The 17,650-nt window shown below is 46.0% G+C and overlaps 1 protein-coding gene and 1 long non-coding RNA gene across 5 annotated transcripts in view; both read left to right on the forward strand.

Annotated features, from left to right (window-relative positions):
- The window catches only part of LOC134289964 (beta-TrCP), a 355,456-nt gene that overhangs the window by 315,487 nt on the left and 22,319 nt on the right, over positions 1-17,650 (forward strand). The window lies entirely within an intron of this gene.
- LOC134289967 (uncharacterized) lies at positions 14,823-16,296 on the forward strand. The gene is made up of 3 exons (XR_009998768.1): positions 14,823-15,926; positions 15,991-16,062; positions 16,125-16,296. It is a non-coding gene; the product is annotated as an uncharacterized LOC134289967 (long non-coding RNA).

Here is a 17,650-nt window from a genome sequence, read left to right on the forward strand (position 1 = left end):
TGCATATTGAGGATGGAAAGCTACACCCAGGCCCCATCCATTTGGTTCCCTGTGCAATGTTGACTGTTCTGGTCAGTAACGGAATAGCAACTACGAATTGTACGGTCATCTCATGCTCATGCTCATGCTCAATGTCCCACCTTTCCTCATCCCTAAGGCCACGCAAAACTTAAAAGCCGCCGGGCTAAAGAGGGGTCTCCAGTTAGCCTAGTGGTTAAGGCTATGGATCGCCAATTTGGAGATAGGGGGTTCGATTCCCGTTCCAGTCGGGAACATTTTCTCGACTCCCTGGGCTAAGGTGGCCCACACTTATATGAAAAACAAAAATTTCGAAAAATGTCAAGTCTTACCTCCTAAATCAGTTGTTTCAGACTCCCAGAAGCAACGTGCAGAAATTTTAAGTTTTTGAATTTTGCCGCTAGGTGGCGCTGTAAGCGTTCCATAATCAAACCCTTTGGTATTATTGTAGGTGACTATATACCAAACAACTTTATCGAAGACCGCAAAGTGATCCAACGTCTGTGAAAAAAGTTATACCCTAGGTAAACTACTAGGTAATCTACTGGCCAAGTTTTCCCATACAAACTTCAAGCGTTTTGAGCACCCCCTTAGGCTCAACCGATTTCGCTCAAATTTTGAACGTAGCTTCTGGGAGTTCAAAACAACTGATTTAGGAGGTGAAACTTGGCACTTTTCAAAATTTTTGTTTTTCATATAAGTGTGGGCCACCCTTTTTTTTTTCCTTCTAAACCATAGGGGGATAATCTGCAAACAGACACCCTAACAGGAAGGTTAGGATAGTGTGGGGCTGAGGCCGTCTTCTACTACAATAGTAGAAGCCAGGACTACTCTCTCCTCGACCCACTAAACACATTCCTATGGTCGCCAAACCCTACGTCTCTCCGGAACCACCAAGAAGGTATTGCTTCAGAGAGGGGCTAGTGCATATTGCACCCTCAAGGTTAGCTGCGTAGCCTGCAGCAACGAACATCGATCACTCGCTTTGGAGAGTCCATCACGGTAACATGTTGGCGCTTAGCCAGCTTCCCGAGTCTATTTATTTATTGTCGTCAATCAAACGTAGACCAATTTCAATACATTTCATGCTTAATATCTATTATACATATATTATATTTATAATTGTTATTAGCTCAGTTTTTTATCATTAAAGGCCACATCTTTCTGCTATTTTATTTAGCTTCTACGATTTCGAATGTTTTGAAAATGTTTCTTCAACTGCGTTCTAGTCATATTTAGGTCAATCATTTCACAATGCCGATTATAAGTGTACATCATTTGATTTAACGGTCCATATTTTGCATAATCAGCATGATGACGTTCCGCTGTAAACAAATTTCTCTCACGTAGATGCCGGCTGGGAGCAAAAAAATTTAATTTGGACAATAATTCAGGTGAATCAGTACGCTGTGAGACAATATCAGTAACGAACGATACCATAGCGTAGTCACGTCGTTCTTTCAATGTCTGAATGTTGATCAGCAAACAACGTGCTTCGTATGAAGGCAGAGGAAATACTGTCCATCCTAACTTACGTAGTGCGTACAATAGAAACTGCTTCTGAATTGACTCTATGCGTTCTTCATGTTTTTTCATGTAAGGAGACCAAACAACGCTGCAATACTCTAATATTGATCTCACATACGCAATGTATAATGTTTTTATAGTGTATGGATCCTGAAAGTTATAACCAAAACGTTTTATAAACGATAACATATTATATGCTCTATGGATAATTGTATTATAATGTTCTACAAACGTTAATTTTGTGTCTAAAATTATACCCAAATCTCTTATTTTTTCACATTTTTCAACAATTTGATTGCCTAGCTTTATTGAGACATCTGATGGACATCGTTTTCTACTGTACGTTATATGATTGCACTTTTTTACATTTAATTCCAATAAACTTTTAGAGCACCATACATAAAAAACTTGAATTTCATTCTTAAATACATCGGCGTCATGTTTATTTCTAATTTCTAGGAACAGCTTCATGTCATCAGCATATATAAGAACATTTAGTTTTTTTAGTATAAAAGAGATATCGTTAACGTATAAAATAAAAAGAAGAGGCCCCAAGTGTGAACCTTGGGGAACTCCAGATGTGACCTTGATTGGTTTTGATTTTTTCTCATTGAATCGCACTATTTGTTGACGAACAGTTAGATAAGACTTGATCCAGCTGAGGAGCCCCGTTGCAATTCCCATCTTTTCAAGCTTGTAAATCAACATAGGAATGTCCAGTCTATCGAATGCTTTGCTGAAGTCAGTGTAGAGAGCTTCCACATGATTACCGTTTTCCATTGCATTCAAAGAGTAATTGACAAACTCAAGCAGGTTAGTGGCTGTTGAACGGCCTTTGAAGAAGCCATGTTGAGAATTAGTTATTCTATTTTTAATCTGAGCGAAAACATTTCTGTTGATGATTGATTCAAAAAGTTTTGGTATGCATGAAATAATAGCAATTCCACGATAATTTCGAACATCACATTTTTTACCAGACTTATAAATGGGTAGGAAAGACTTTTTCCATTCCATCGGGAATTTTCCAGATTCCAGCGACATGTTAAATAACCAAAATAATGGAGTTGTAAGTTCAACTGCTAATGGTTTTAAGAAAGATGGAGGAATTCCGTCTGGTCCAGAACCTTTTGTGATATCTAGGTCATTTAATCTAGCCAAAATGTCTTTGACATTAATGTGACTGACACTAACATCGTTTGGAAAATCAGGAAAATAAGAAAAGTATTCAAAATCACGATCATTATCTGAAAAATTTGTGTAAGTTTCTTGGAAGAATGATGCAAAAAGATTGCAAATGTCTTCTGAATTATGTCCTTCTTTTTCGTCTAATGTCATTTTGGACGGGAAACTGGCTGACTTTAACTTGGATTTAACATAATTGAAACGTTCTTTGGACATGACTTAATTTCACTTTCAGTTTTTACATTATAATCAGAAAGAGCAGAAGACATTGCTGTATTAAGTTGATTGCAAATGTTTAAATACTTCATCAAATTTTCTTGATTTTCGTTTTTTCTATATATTTTATGAGCCTTCTGCTTTCGATTTTTCAAATTCAGAATTTGTTTGTTGAACCAAATTGGATTTTTGGAATTGTAATTTCGTCGCTTTTTCGTAAGTGGAACTTCTTCTTGAATAATACCCGATAATATTTCGTAAAAAATTCCCACAGCGCAATCAATACTTTGTTGACTCCTTAAAATAGATTGCCAGTTTGTCCTATTTAATTTAGCCTTAATATTGTCAAATTTTGCTTTGTTGAAATCCAATACATTTTCATATTCGATGGGAATGCTATTATTATGTACAAATACAGAATACTCAATTGCCGTATGAAATACTTCGTTTTTCCATAGAGGTGCAAGAGATTCAATTACACAGAAATCTTCGTGTGAGTTCGTCAGTAAAAAATCTAAGAAATTGTTTTGTTCGTTTTTCACGTGATTTATTCGATTAAGACCTAGAAAGGCAATTTTCTCAAAAATAAATTGTAATGTATCATTGTAACCAATAACTGGCAATAAAATACTCTCATTTTCTGCATCAGGAATAAAGTCTGCATCACGCTGATTAAAGTCACCATATATGTGTATTTTATATTCAGGAGGAAGCCGAGATACAATTTCATCGGCTGTTTGAAAGAACTTTTCATAAGTTGATTTGCATGCTTGATCAGGTGGGAAATAAACTGAGGCGAAAATGTGAGTTTCACCATCAATATTAGTTTTGACCCACACGTGTTCAAACTCTTTAAATTTTGGTGAAATTATATGTTCCGAATTATACTTAGTTAAGATTGCAATGAGTACTCCTCCTCCAGATTGTCTTTGGCTTAATACTAGATCACGGTCGTCTCTAAACACGTTATAATCGCTACCAAAAGCTTCCTCGTTTTTGACACTGTCACTCCAGCTAGTTTCAGTGCCCAGTATAACTGAATAATTTGAACTCAATATATTTTTATGGATTGCATTCAACTTTGATGCGCTACTCATACGATTAAAGTTCTGGCAATAGATAACTATTTCAGTAGCAGGTGAGTTCTTAGTAAACGATGATAGCTTGTCAATTTCAGAAATTACATGATCATCATTATTATTATTATTAATTATTGGTAATTGTTCATTAACAGTTAAAATACCATCAATATTCATTTCACTATCGTCATTATGTAAATTAGTAACAATACATCTGCTACATGTAAATATACTATTGTTACCTTCAACTAGGGAATGCGTCAAATCGTCAAATCTAGTGAAAACACTGACAGCAGCAGGGTCTGTTCACTCGTGGTTCTGGATGATCGTCGGTGGTGCGGATACCGTTAACAGCAGCATTTGAAGAACATCCAGGGAACATTAAATGAGGTTGTCTATCACTCGCTAGCTGAGAATGTCCATTATAAACTCCGTTGGGATTAAGAATTTCTCCTCTCTGGAACTGTATAGGTCGATGAGCTATATCTGCCGTTGTGCGTTGCCGTGGGGGTTTTGAAAATTTCTCCTTAGCTGCAGCCAATAGTACTCTGTCTGAAGGGAGATCGTTGGCCGCCTTACGTGGAATATCCCGGTTGCCGTAGTTTGCGTTGAAATTTTTGGTGGTGGTGTTGTTATTAAGATTGTTACGTACATTACTGTATTGCTGTCTTTTATTTTTTCGTCGTCGCCTAATGGCTTTATCTTTGGATTTTTGTTGTTCTGCGCGACGCAGCTGACGAGTGTCATATTCTGTCCAGTCAGAGCGCCAGACATTCTTTGACCCAAGGCTGCGCCAGCCAGATTTTTCAAGCGTACAGTGGGATTCCTTTTCGGTTAACTCCTGTAGCAAGTTTGGTGGCGATTCTGCTTGTATAGGATGTGTATCAACGATTTTGGCTTCTAATGTACTCACGACAGTCGTCAAAGATTTAATTTCGCTTAAAATTTCCTCACTTAAAGAACTGGTAACTGATTGCAAGTCAGACAAAGCATCGTGTGGGTGACTAGCGTTGTGGTCACTGCAATGCGCAGCCATATCAATGGTGAGACTGCTCAGCATTTGCACTTCGCTACAAATTTTCTTCATCTCCCCAGACAAATCTTTAGTCAAGTCCTCCACGTAATCATTAATATGTTGCTTCGTGGATTTCATGGAGATGTTCAGCAGCCCGGTCAAATGATTTTTTATGGAGGCCAACTCGTCAGCCGATTTATCCGTACTTTGTACTGTATGGCTGTTTTCAATTTTGCGCGATAATGCCGATACAGCATTCGTTAGGCTGGACGTCGTACTTTCATTTATGCTAGCAGCTGTTTCTCAGCTGTAGCTCAATATTATCAAACAGTTCGCCAACCGCACTTAATCTCTTCAAATCAGCAGCTACCCTGAGATTTGCGTCAGCTTGTGCACTGTTTGTTTCAATTAATGTCTGCTGTTGGTGTAGCACCTTGCGGGTGTCAATGCCAGTTTTCAAATTATGCTGGCAGTCGGCGCACAAGGGAACCATATACGACGTGATAAAGTTCTCCTGGTGTCGTTGCACCCCGATACACGCCGCGTGATAGCATTTAAAGCAGAACTCGCACTTCCATTGGAAGCGGTTGTCGCTTATGCCACAAGCTTTTACACTGCACTGCATTTTTTACCGATCGCGCGCGATGTGTGCAAAAAAAATTAAAATAAAAATTAACTACGGAGCGCTTAAAAATACGTCTACTTCTGACGACGACTGAAACGGAATCGAGTGGTCCTCACCACTCCCTTTATCCTCGGAAGGCGGGCAGGGTCAACCCCGCCCGCGCCCTACTGCTGAGCGGACATCAAGAACTGATGCCCACATGCAACCCGATCTGACCTGCCCGTAAGGAAGGGTATCACTACCCTTCAGGCCCTATCAGATGCATCCGTAGGTTGCAGACAGCAGGGTCTCACCTACCCCGACCCTTGCCGGGGACCCCTTTCCAACCACGGGCTCGGATCCAACCCAGTAGACCGACGCCACGACAGCACCGCTACCGGGACTTCCTCTCCGCGGCCACTTAATCGCTGTAAGGGTCGATCTCGACCGCAGGGCACCGGTATGACCTACGAAGCAGACTCCGAACCCCTGGACCACCTCTTGCACTGCATCTGGACTAGCCATTCTCCGAGTCCACGCGCCACTTCCTCTGTAGCTCCCAGACGATATGGGTAATAGCCGTTGAAACGGCGTTCCAGCCAAACTCATCCCTACACATCCTCTGGACCAAATTGTCCGGAGTTGTGTCCTCCCCGCATGTGGCAAGCATGCGGTCACGCATTGTGCGAAAACGCGGGCACACGAACAAAACGTGTTCCGCCGTTTCCTCTAAACCATTGCACACTGGGCATTCGGGAGAATCCGCATGCCCGAAACGGTGTAGATACTGTCGGGAAGCAACCATGACCTGTAAGGACCTGTGTCAGGTGGAATGTAACTTCCCCATGGCGCCTATTAATCCAACTATCTACCCTCGGTATCAACCTATGGGTCCACCTTCCTTTGGTGGAACTGTCCCACGCGCGCTGCCATTTGACCATAGAGGCCATCCTGACAGTCCTGCGTATGCCTCTTGTGCCGCGCATTTCGAAGCACTCCATGTCCTCACTGATAAGAATGCTGATAGGCACCATACCAGTAATGACGCAGAAAGCGTCGTGTGACACGGTACGGAACGCGCTCGCAACCCTCAGACACATAAGCCTGTAAGTACTTTCCAGCTTCCGTCGGTAGCATTCAGTACTTAGCGCGGTACCCCACGCCGGGCCGCCATACCTAAGTATGGACGTAGCAACACTAGCCAGAAGCTTGCGCTTACTGGCTTACACCGCTGAGCTATTGGACATCATCCGGGACAGTGCCGCAATAGCTGTGGAGGCTCTTTTACAGGCATAATCGATGTGGCTACCGAAGGTAAGCTTGTCGTCGATCATCACGCCCAAGTGTTTGACAGAGCGCTTAGACATGATAGTGCACTCTCCTACACTGATCTCTGTCTGCTGCGCCGATTGCATGTTGTTAACAACCGTCACCTCTGTCTTGTGGTGAGCCAGCTCCAGTTTCCTGGACCGCATCCACGCCTCCACAACCTTGATCGAGTGGTTGGCAGTCAACTTTACCTCCTCGATCGTTTCACCGTAGACTTCGAGCGTAATATCGTCGGCAAATCCGACAATCACCACTCCCACTGGGTACTCTAACCTCAACACCTCGTCGTACATGACATTCCATAACACCGGACCCAGGATGGAACCTTGCGGGACTCCTGAGGTTATGTGAAAGCACTTCCGACCCACCTTCGTGTCGTAAAATAGTACGCGATTCTGGAAGTAGCTTCCGAGAATCTTGTACAAGTACTCCGGTATCCCCAGACGCAAGAGCGCATCGGCAATAGCAGCCCAACTGGCGCTATTAAATGCATTCCTTACATCCAGAGTCACTACCCCGCAGAAGCGAATTCCCCTCCTCTTAGGCTCGAGTACTTTCTCGGCGGTTTTTGTAACCGACAAGATAGTGTCTACGGTGGACCTCCCCTTCCGGAAGCCATACTGGTTGCTCGAGAGACCATTTACGCCCTCAGTGAACCTCAACATTCTATTGAGGATGATCTTTTCGAGCACCTTCCCCGCCGTGTCAATCAAGCATATTGGTCTATATGCCGACGGGTCTCCGGGTGGTTTCCCCGCCTTTGGCAATAGTACCAGGCTCTGCCTCTTCCAAGCTTCTGGGAAAACTCCCTCGTCCAGGCATTTCTGCATAGCAGACCTGAACATCTCGGGAGCTTCTGCAATAGCTACTTTTAAGGCCAGGTTCGGAACTCCGTCCGGACCTGGGGCCTTACCTACGCTAAGGGACTTAGCTATCCCCGCAAGTTCCACATCGGTGACCCTCTCCTCATCACCAGCCCCAGTCCCCGGCTGTCCTACGAAAGGAGGCCAAGGACTAGGATCATGACGCGGAAAAAGTCCTCCAATGATCCCCTCCAACATCTCTGGAGATTGCTCTGTAGGAGCCATCACACCTCTCGTCTTGGCCATAACGATCCTGTAGGCGTCACCCCACGGGTTCGTATTGGCACTCTGACAGAGACCCTCAAAGCAGGCCTTTTTGCTTGCTCTTATCTCGGTCTTGAGCGCGGCTTTTGCAGCGGCGAACACCACCCGCCGTTCGTTTCGCTCTTCCTCTGATCGTGCTCGCTGCATCCGCCGCCTAGCCCGTAGGCAGGCGCGGCGCAGGTCCGCAATCGCGTCGGTCCACCAGTACGCCGGTGGCCTCCCATTTCTAGGGTGGACTCGCCTAGGCATGGTCGCATCACACGCACGTGAGAGCACCGCTACCAGCTCGTCGCCGTCTAAACCGAGTAAGTTCCGCTCACGGCGGAGCGCTTCCCTAAATACCTCTTCGTCGAAGTATGATGTCTTCCACCTACGAGGGCTTGGCCTTGGCCTAGCCGCCTCTTCTTCTATCCGCTGTCTGCTGTTGTTGTAGTCGATACTGTAGCGAACCGCCAGGTGGTCGCTGTGAGTGTAGCCCTCATCTACTCTCCAGTTCGAACTACTTGTTAAGCCAGGTGTTGCTGCATCGCCACGCCTCACTGTACAGCCGACTGAGTCCGGCTCTGATAGAGTCACTCACACTAACCCATGTGATAAGGGGATATCGATGACAGCAGGACGCAACGATGATAATGCAATAACAACAAAACCGTAATCAAAAGTTACCTCAACGTGGTGATCTACGAGTGTCTATCTAAACCTAAATTAAAATTAATTTGATTATCCTAAAACATCAGTTATAGTTATAAGTTATTATTGCTACTGAATTCGTATCATACGCTGTTGTGGATTTCTTATACTAAAGGTGAAAACGTTGAATTTAATAGCTAAATATCGGTGATGCGAATAACCCCAAATTGTTCCTATAGGTAGTGTACGAAAGCTTAGGTCGAGAATATTCGAGCCGCATAATTACTGAAAAAGCGAATTGTATTAAGCTTGTGAGTTGGATTGGGATTATTCTTTACCGAATTTAAACTAAAACGTATATCTACTATTACAGCGTCCAGTAAACACTCACTGATCCTTATTCAAACTTAACCTAAGAATACTAAGCCTACACCAAATTGTAAGTATTGTACAGTAGATTGTCTGATTTCCTCCTTAATATTGAAATATATTTTAGCTTGAGCTGTTCTATAAAGCTGAAAGAAAGTGTAGCCACTTGGTGTTTTAACAAAACTCAAGAATTTGAGTCTAAGATGGCTCATAATACCAATCACGCGGCCAATCTCGAGAGCACCGTCCAGAATGTCACTACGAGTGTGTGTCCGGCCTGCAACCGTCCGGACTGGGCCGACGCTATGGTCCAATGCGAGGAGTGCGAAGATTGCTACCACTTCAGTTGCGTGGGTGTAACCCGATCGGTCGAAAATCGACATTGGGCTTGCGACGACTGTTTACCCATCAGTGTTAGCAGCCGTTCATCGACGGCCAGTGAAGCGCTAGAGCTGCAACGACTGCAGGAGGAGCAGCAAATCCGTCGTAAACGGTTCCTCCAGGAGAAGGCCCTGGAGAAGAAGCGATTAGAGCAAGAACGGCAGCAGATAATGGAGGAAGAAGAATTGGAGAAAACCTTTCTACAGGAAAAATTCAGCTTGCTGGAAATGCAGGAAGCAGATGATCAAGGAAGCGTCAAGAGCAGCAGAAGCCGTAGGAGCAATCGCGAAAGCATCATGCAATGGATGCGGAATGACGGAACCAAGGAGCCCAGCGGCAGTACGCCGAATGATGCGATCAAGCAGGCACCAAATCCGGAAACCGCTCTCCAAAATGCAGATATTCGTGGAGATAGAAATCCAGTTTCGTCCTACCTTGCGGGTGATCAATCTACGCTGCCTGTTCGACCCAGATCGAACAAGAACTTTCTTCCCCAAGTAGAAACACCAGCTCTCCTCCCAACCGCCGAGCAGAATATCGCGCCTTACGCACGCCCAACTCCTACGCCACGAGCATCGTTCCCTACACCATCACTTCGTCAACGACGGCCATCTTATCCAGCGCCGGCGGCGCCCCCAGGCAGCATCGCGGAAGACGACGCCAGTATCGATGTACCACCGCTACCCTTCGTGTACGCCCCGTCCGTGTTGGAGATTGACCATCGTCCCCGTAGAAGTACCGCCAGAGTGCGACAGGTAGCACCTCCAGTACCGAACGGACCGCAAGCAGATCCTTTCGAGCAAACCCCTGCCGCACCGCCCAGAAACGTGATGTACAGCGAATCGAGACAACATTCCAGGATGAATTTCGAAGATACGCCCGAAATAGCAGCGCACGGGCCTACTCATGCGCAAATTGCAGCTCGGCGTGTAATGTCTCGGGATCTTCCTGATTTCGACGGCAACCCAGAGGACTGGCCAATATTTATTAGTCAGTACGAAATCACCACAGAGAGTTGCGGGTTCAGCAACGCCGAAAACCTCATCAGGCTGCAGCGATGCTTGAAAGGGCATGCTAGGGAATCAGTACGCAGCCGCCTGCTGTTGCCCGCCTCGGTGCCCCAAGTGGTGGAAACATTGCGGATGTTGTTCGGCCGCCCAGGGTTGCTAATAACCGCTCTGCTGAACAGAGTGCGACAAACTCCAGCCCCAAGGATGGAACGCCTCGAAACGGTGATCGAGTTCGGAATGGAACTGCAAGGTCTCTGCGACCACCTGCAAGCGTCAGGAGAAACAGCTCACCTGAACAACCCCTCCTTACTGCAGGAGCTCGAAGACAAACTGCCCTCCCAGATGAAGCTCCAATGGGCGATGTACAAGCAAACCGTAGCAAACGTCACACTGCAAAGTTTCGCAACGTACATGTCACACATGGTTACGGCGGCGAGTCAAGTGACCAAACTGGTGAACTATTCAGGCGATCGTCGAGCAACCGACCCGAAGAGAACGGGTAAACCGAAAGAGAAGATGCAGCTCTATGCACATGCATCGAACAACAATAGCAGTCAGCCTAGTACAAACACGGGAACGAAACCAGAAACGACATCACGCCACTGTCCAGTCTGCGAGAAACCAGATCATCGAATCAAAGACTGCCGACAGTTCCTGGATCTCAACATTGAGAATCGTTGGAGCAGTATCCATAGGCTCAAGCTATGTCGCACTTGTCTAAACCCACACGGCCGCAATCGCTGCCGGCTGTCGACTAAATGTGGTATCGATGGCTGTGAATACAAGCACCACCCCCTACTGCACTCTAAGTCGGAGAACCAAGTTGGACCTATCACCGCCGAAAACCATTCACATCGGGACCAGCTATCGAAAACGCTGTTCCGCGTCGTCCCCGTAACGCTTACAGGGAAGGCCGGCAAAATACATACGTATGCCTTTCTAGATGATGGTTCCGACCTAACGTTGATTGAAAAATCAATAGCCCAACAACTCGGTGAGTCCGGACCAAAGGGAAAATTGTACCTGAACTGGACTAGCAACGTAACTCGATGTGAAGCAGATTCTGAAGAAGTTTCCTTCAGAATATCGGGGATGTCTGGTAGCAAGTCCTTTTCAGTTCGGAGTGCTAGAACAGTGTCCGAACTAAAGCTTCCGATACAGTCGCTAAATGTGGACCGGCTAACACAAAAATACCCCCACTTGAAAGGGGTTCCCATATCTGGATATGAGGACGCGGTCCCACGCCTGCTTATTGGACTCGACCAGCTGAATCTGTCACTGCCGCTAAAACTACGAGAAGGACATCAAGGTGACCCCGTCGCCACCAAGACAAGACTCGGTTGGTGCGTCTACGGGGGAAGTAGCAACACGAAATCCGTTGGAGTAAGCTGTCACATCATGCAATCGGAGCCGGAGATGGACCTACACGACGTTGTCAAGCAGTACTTCGAACAAGAAGAAACGGGTACCAAGCAGGCGGTACAACTGGAGTCAGCTGAAAATGTGCGAGCAAGGAAGATTCTACACGAGACTACTGTACGTTTGCCCGATAGGTTTGAAACCGGGCTGCTTTGGAGATTTGATCACTTCGAATTTCCGGAAAGCTATCCGATGGCTCTTCGGCGGTTGGAATGCCTAGAAAGAAGAATGTCCCGAGAACCCCTGCTGAAGGCGACCGTAGTTCAACAAATCCAGGATTACGAAAAGAAGGGCTATGCTCATCGTGCCACGGAAGAAGAACTCTTGGCAGCTGATCCTCGTCGAACTTGGTATCTGCCTATTGGAATTGTCACCAATCCGAAGAAGCCCGGAAAGATTAGGCTAATTTGGGATGCGGCTGCCAAAGTGGACGGCGTTTCCCTCAATACTGTTCTTCTTAAAGGACCGGATCTATTGAACTCTCTCCCTGGAGTTCTGTTTCGTTTCCGGGAAAAGGCCGTGGCGGTCAGCGCCGACATCCGTGAAATGTTTCACCAGCTCCGCATTCGGCCAGAAGACCGCCATGCACAGAGATTCCTGATGAGGGAAGACTCGAGCCGGGAACCTGATGTATATCTCATGGATGTGGCCACCTTTGGCTCTACCTGCTCTCCTTGTAGCGCTCAATACATTAAGAACAGAAACGCAGAGGACTTTGCGCAGGACTATCCCAGGGCAGCGGAAGGCATTACCAAGTGCCATTACGTGGACGACTACTTGGACAGTTTCGACACGGTGGAAGAAGCTCGACGAGTAGCCTCAGAAGTGAAAATGATCCACGGAAGAGGCGGTTTTGAAATCCGGGGTTGGCGCTCCAACTCTGCCGAAGTTCTCACCCATCTTGGAGAAACGACGGTTCCAACGACGAAAGATCTGCAACTAGAAAACAGCGGTGTAACGGAGAGGATTCTCGGTATGCTTTGGTTACCAACGGAGGACGTGCTGGCATTTTCAACGCAAATGCGGAAGGACATAGCTGCGATCATCGATGACGGCCGGCGGCCGACCAAGCGTCAAGTACTTAGATGCGTCATGTCTCTGTTCGATCCACTCGGACTGTTAGCCATGTACACCGTGCATGGAAAGATTTTAATCCAATCGATATGGCGCTCTGGTAAGGATTGGGACGAGGAAATCGGCGATGAAGAGTTCGACCACTGGATGAAATGGATATGCGTCCTGAATCAGATAGACACCATTCGCCTTCCCCGCTGCTATATCGGCAAATCTGTCTCTTCGGCAGTGGAATCTGTCCAGCTTCACCTCTTCGTGGATGCAAGTGAAGAAGCCTACGCTGCTGCTGCCTACTTCCGCTTCACACTTTTCGATGGAACGGTCATCTGTAGCCTCATCGCGGCGAAGACCAAAGTGGCCCCCCTTAAGCCACTTTCTATACCTCGCTTGGAGCTGCAGGCGGCCGTCCTTGGCGCTAGGTTAGCGTCCTTTATTGGTGAGAACCACGTTATTTCAATCGAAAGAAGGGTTTTCTGGTCGGACTCCAGCACAGTGCTAGCATGGATTCGATCAGACGCACGTAGATACCGACAGTACGTAGCCTGCCGTATTGGAGAAATTCTCACGACAACAGAAGCTAGCGAATGGAAATGGGTTCCTACCAAAATGAATACTGCAGATGAAGCCACGAAGTGGGGCAGTGGCCCCTATCTTTCTCCCAACGGAAGGTGGTTTCAAGGACCACAGTTTCTGCATTCTTCCGAGCAGCAGTGGCCACAACAACATCACGTGAGGAACCTTTGTACAGAGGAAGAAATTCGTACCTGTTTCGTTCACGAAGTCACGCGACATGAACCGTCAATACCAATTGAGCGGTTCTCTCGCTGGGCTCGGCTACTAAGAGCGACTGCCTATACCTTGCGGTTCATCTACAATGTACGGAGGACGAAAAAACAGCGACGCATAGGGCCGCTGAACTCTGAAGAAATTCGTGAGGCTGAGAACACTCTTTGGCGACTCGCTCAAGAAGAATCGTTTCCGAGTGAGATTTTACAACTAAAAGCAGAGAAATCAGAAGTGTCGAAATCATCACCTATCGCCAATTTGTCACCCTATTTTGACGAATTCGGAGTACTGCGGCAAAACGGGCGTATCGGCTCAGCCTCCTACGTTGGATTTAATACCAAGTTCCCGATAATTCTACCGAAGTCACATCGAGTAACAGTTCTCCTTCTGGATCACTATCATCGCCGAAACCATCATATAAATGCCGAAACCGTCGTGAACGAAGTGCGGCAAAATTTCTACATACCGCAACTTCGCGCTGCAGTACGCAAAACAGCAAGAACTTGCCAATGGTGTAAAATTTACAAATGTCTGCCATCTCCGCCGAAGATGGCACCATTGCCAGCCGCCAGACTGGCGTCTTTTGAACGACCGTTTACAAATGTGGGTGTAGACTACTTCGGGCCAGTACTAGTGAAGGTAGGACGTAGTCACGTAAAACGCTGGGTGGCCCTATTTACGTGCCTAACTTTAAGGCGAAACTGGAAACATTTTCCCAGTTTTTCGGTTTTTGATTTTTCATTAAATAACGAAGCAATATTTTCAAAATCGGTTTTCGTACACATGTAGAGTATGGATCAAGGTATCTTCTGAATTTTTTTGAGGTGGAAAATGTTTTCCATTTTTTGCATAAACCATTTTTTTGTGAAATTTCGTTCAAAAATGGTTTCTGAAAAAACGAAAAACATTTTCCACTACGAAAAAAATCAGAAGATACCTTGATCCATCCTCTACATGTGTACGAAAACCGATTTTGAAAATATCGCTTCGTTATTTAATAAAAAATCAAAAACCAAAAAGTGAGGAAATGCTTCCAGTTTCGCCTTAAGAGCAGTTCACCTCGAAGTGGCACACAGCCTGAGTACCGAGAGCTGCATCACTTGTTTTCGTCGTTTCGTCGCGCGCCGTGGAGCACCTCTAGAAGTTTATAGTGACAACGGCACCAATTTTCAAGGTGCCGAGAAACTGCTTAAAGAGCAAATCAACAACGGATTAGCAGAGACCTTTACAAACTCCAACACCAAGTGGTGCTTCAATCCGCCGTCAGCCCCGCACATGGGCGGAGCTTGGGAAAGGATGGTGCGCTCCGTGAAAGCCGCTATCGAGAACATCGACACTGGCCGTAAGTTAAACGATGAAGGATTGCTAACATTGCTGGCGGAAGCGGAGAGTATTGTCAACTCTCGACCGCTGACCTACCTACCGTTGGAATCGGAAGAACAAGAAGCTCTAACACCGAACCACTTCTTACTCGGAAGCTCAAAAGGAGTCAAGCAACCGCCAAAGAACCCCACCGATCATCGTGAAGCAGTTTCGAACAACTGGAAGCAGATATGTCATCAGTTGGACATCTTTTGGCACCGTTGGCTGAAAGAATACTTGCCGACCATCTGCCGGCGGACTAAATGGTTCTGCGATACCAAGCCCATCGAAGTGGGAGACTTAGTACTTGTAGCGGAGGCCTCAAAACGGAACAGCTGGATTCGTGGACGAGTAACCGAAATGCAGCCAGGGCCAGACGGACGGGTGCGGCGAGCAACTGTGCAAACAAGTACAGGGTTTATGAGAAGGCCGGCGTGCAAGCTGGCTGTACTAGACGTGATATCTTCTGGTAAAACTGCTTTGAACACGCAGTGTTACGGAGGCGGGAATGTTGCTGCATCGCCACGCCTCACTGTACAGCCGACTGAGTCCGGCTCTGATAGAGTCACTCACACTAACCCATGTGATAAGGGGATATCGATGACAGCAGGACGCAACGATGATAATGCAATAACAACAAAACCGTAATCAAAAGTTACCTCAACGTGGTGATCTACGAGTGTCTATCTAAACCTAAATTAAAATTAATTTGATTATCCTAAAACATCAGTTATAGTTATAAGTTATTATTGCTACTGAATTCGTATCATACGCTGTTGTGGATTTCTTATACTAAAGGTGAAAACGTTGAATTTAATAGCTAAATATCGGTGATGCGAATAACCCCAAATTGTTCCTATAGGTAGTGTACGAAAGCTTAGGTCGAGAATATTCGAGCCGCATAATTACTGAAAAAGCGAATTGTATTAAGCTTGTGAGTTGGATTGGGATTATTCTTTACCGAATTTAAACTAAAACGTATATCTACTATTACAGCGTCCAGTAAACACTAACTGATCCTTATTCAAACTTAACCTAAGAATACTAAGCCTACACCAAATTGTAAGTATTGTACAGTAGATTGTCTGATTTCCTCCTTAATATTGAAATATATTTTAGCTTGAGCTGTTCTATAAAGCTGAAAGAAAGTGTAGCCACTTGGTGTTTTAACACCAGGACTACAAAAGGTCACGTCAATAATTGACTCCGCTCCGTTTCGACTATAGGTACTCTTGGTACCGACGTTAGCCAAGTCGACATCTAAGATGGCCAGTGTTTCTAGCAGGATCTGACCCCGCTGGTTCGTGAAACGGCTTCCCCATTCCACAGCCCAGGCATTAAAGTCACCCGCTATTACCACCGGCCTTCGCCCTGTTAGCACGGTCGTTAAGCGATCCAGCATTTGCGTGAACCGCTCGATCGGCCACCGCGGAGGCGCATAACAGCTACAGAAGAAGACCCCTTTTACTTTGGCGACCACGAAGCCCTCATAGGTACCAACTCCTGCACGGGGTATTTACCCGTCGTCCATATCGCCGCCATTTTCCTGGTCCCATCCGAGGCCCAGTTGCCGTTGCCGGCGGGTACTCGGTATGGGTCCGAAATGATGGCGATATCCGTCTCCCACTCAGAAACCGCCTGACAAAGCAGTTGCTGAGCCGCATCACAGTGGTTCAGGTTCAGCTGCGTTACCTGCACTGTGATTTGTTGTTCACCTTGTTGTTGCCCTTCGATTAATAACTGTGGAAGTGCTCAAAGAACACTAAACTGAAGCGAGGAAGGCCAAGTCTAAGTGGAGACGTAGAGCCATAAAGAAGAAGAAGAAGATTAGTGGGATACAAACCCACGATTCCGTTTTGCTAGTCCGGAGCTTTAACCAACTTAGCCGCAGCATATGTTACGATTCTGCGGAATAGAAAGCTAATCTGGATTCGAAATGCCACCCTGACCGGGTCTGTCATTCTCAAACTCAAATTTATCTCCTCTGAATATGCCCTTCTCCGGTTCATCCCCGAATCGGTTCCGGATGCCCCCCGATGCGATGGGACAAGTCGCAAACAGTAGCCAAGATTGAAATTCTAGAAACCCATTTTTGTTTTAGTCCAAAACAGGTTGAAAGATGTCTTTATTAGAGAGATTTGTTACCCGAGGTTGGTTCAAATCTTCCGTACTCTGTCACCTAAAACGAATGAGTTCGTGGGAAGTTATCAAGCCAGCTTCATCGACGACCGGTCGACAGTGGACCAGACCTTCACCGTACGGCATATCCTCCAGAAATGCCGTGAATACCACGTCCTAAGGTCGACTTCAAGGCGGCATACGACAGTATCGACCGCACAGAGCTATGGGGTACGATTTTCACAAAATCCGGTCAATGTGTGTGCTTCGTGGACGACATGGGCGTTATCACCAGAACATTCGGAACGGTGGCAGAACTGTTCTGCCTTAAGATACGGACTCCAAATTTTGGCACGATGGTTTTTAGGCTAATGCGATCCTTTTGCAATATTGAACTCCACCAT

The sequence above is a fragment of the Aedes albopictus genome, chromosome 3 (assembly GCF_035046485.1).
Source record: "Aedes albopictus strain Foshan chromosome 3, AalbF5, whole genome shotgun sequence".
Lineage (NCBI taxonomy): Eukaryota > Metazoa > Arthropoda > Insecta > Diptera > Culicidae > Aedes > Aedes albopictus.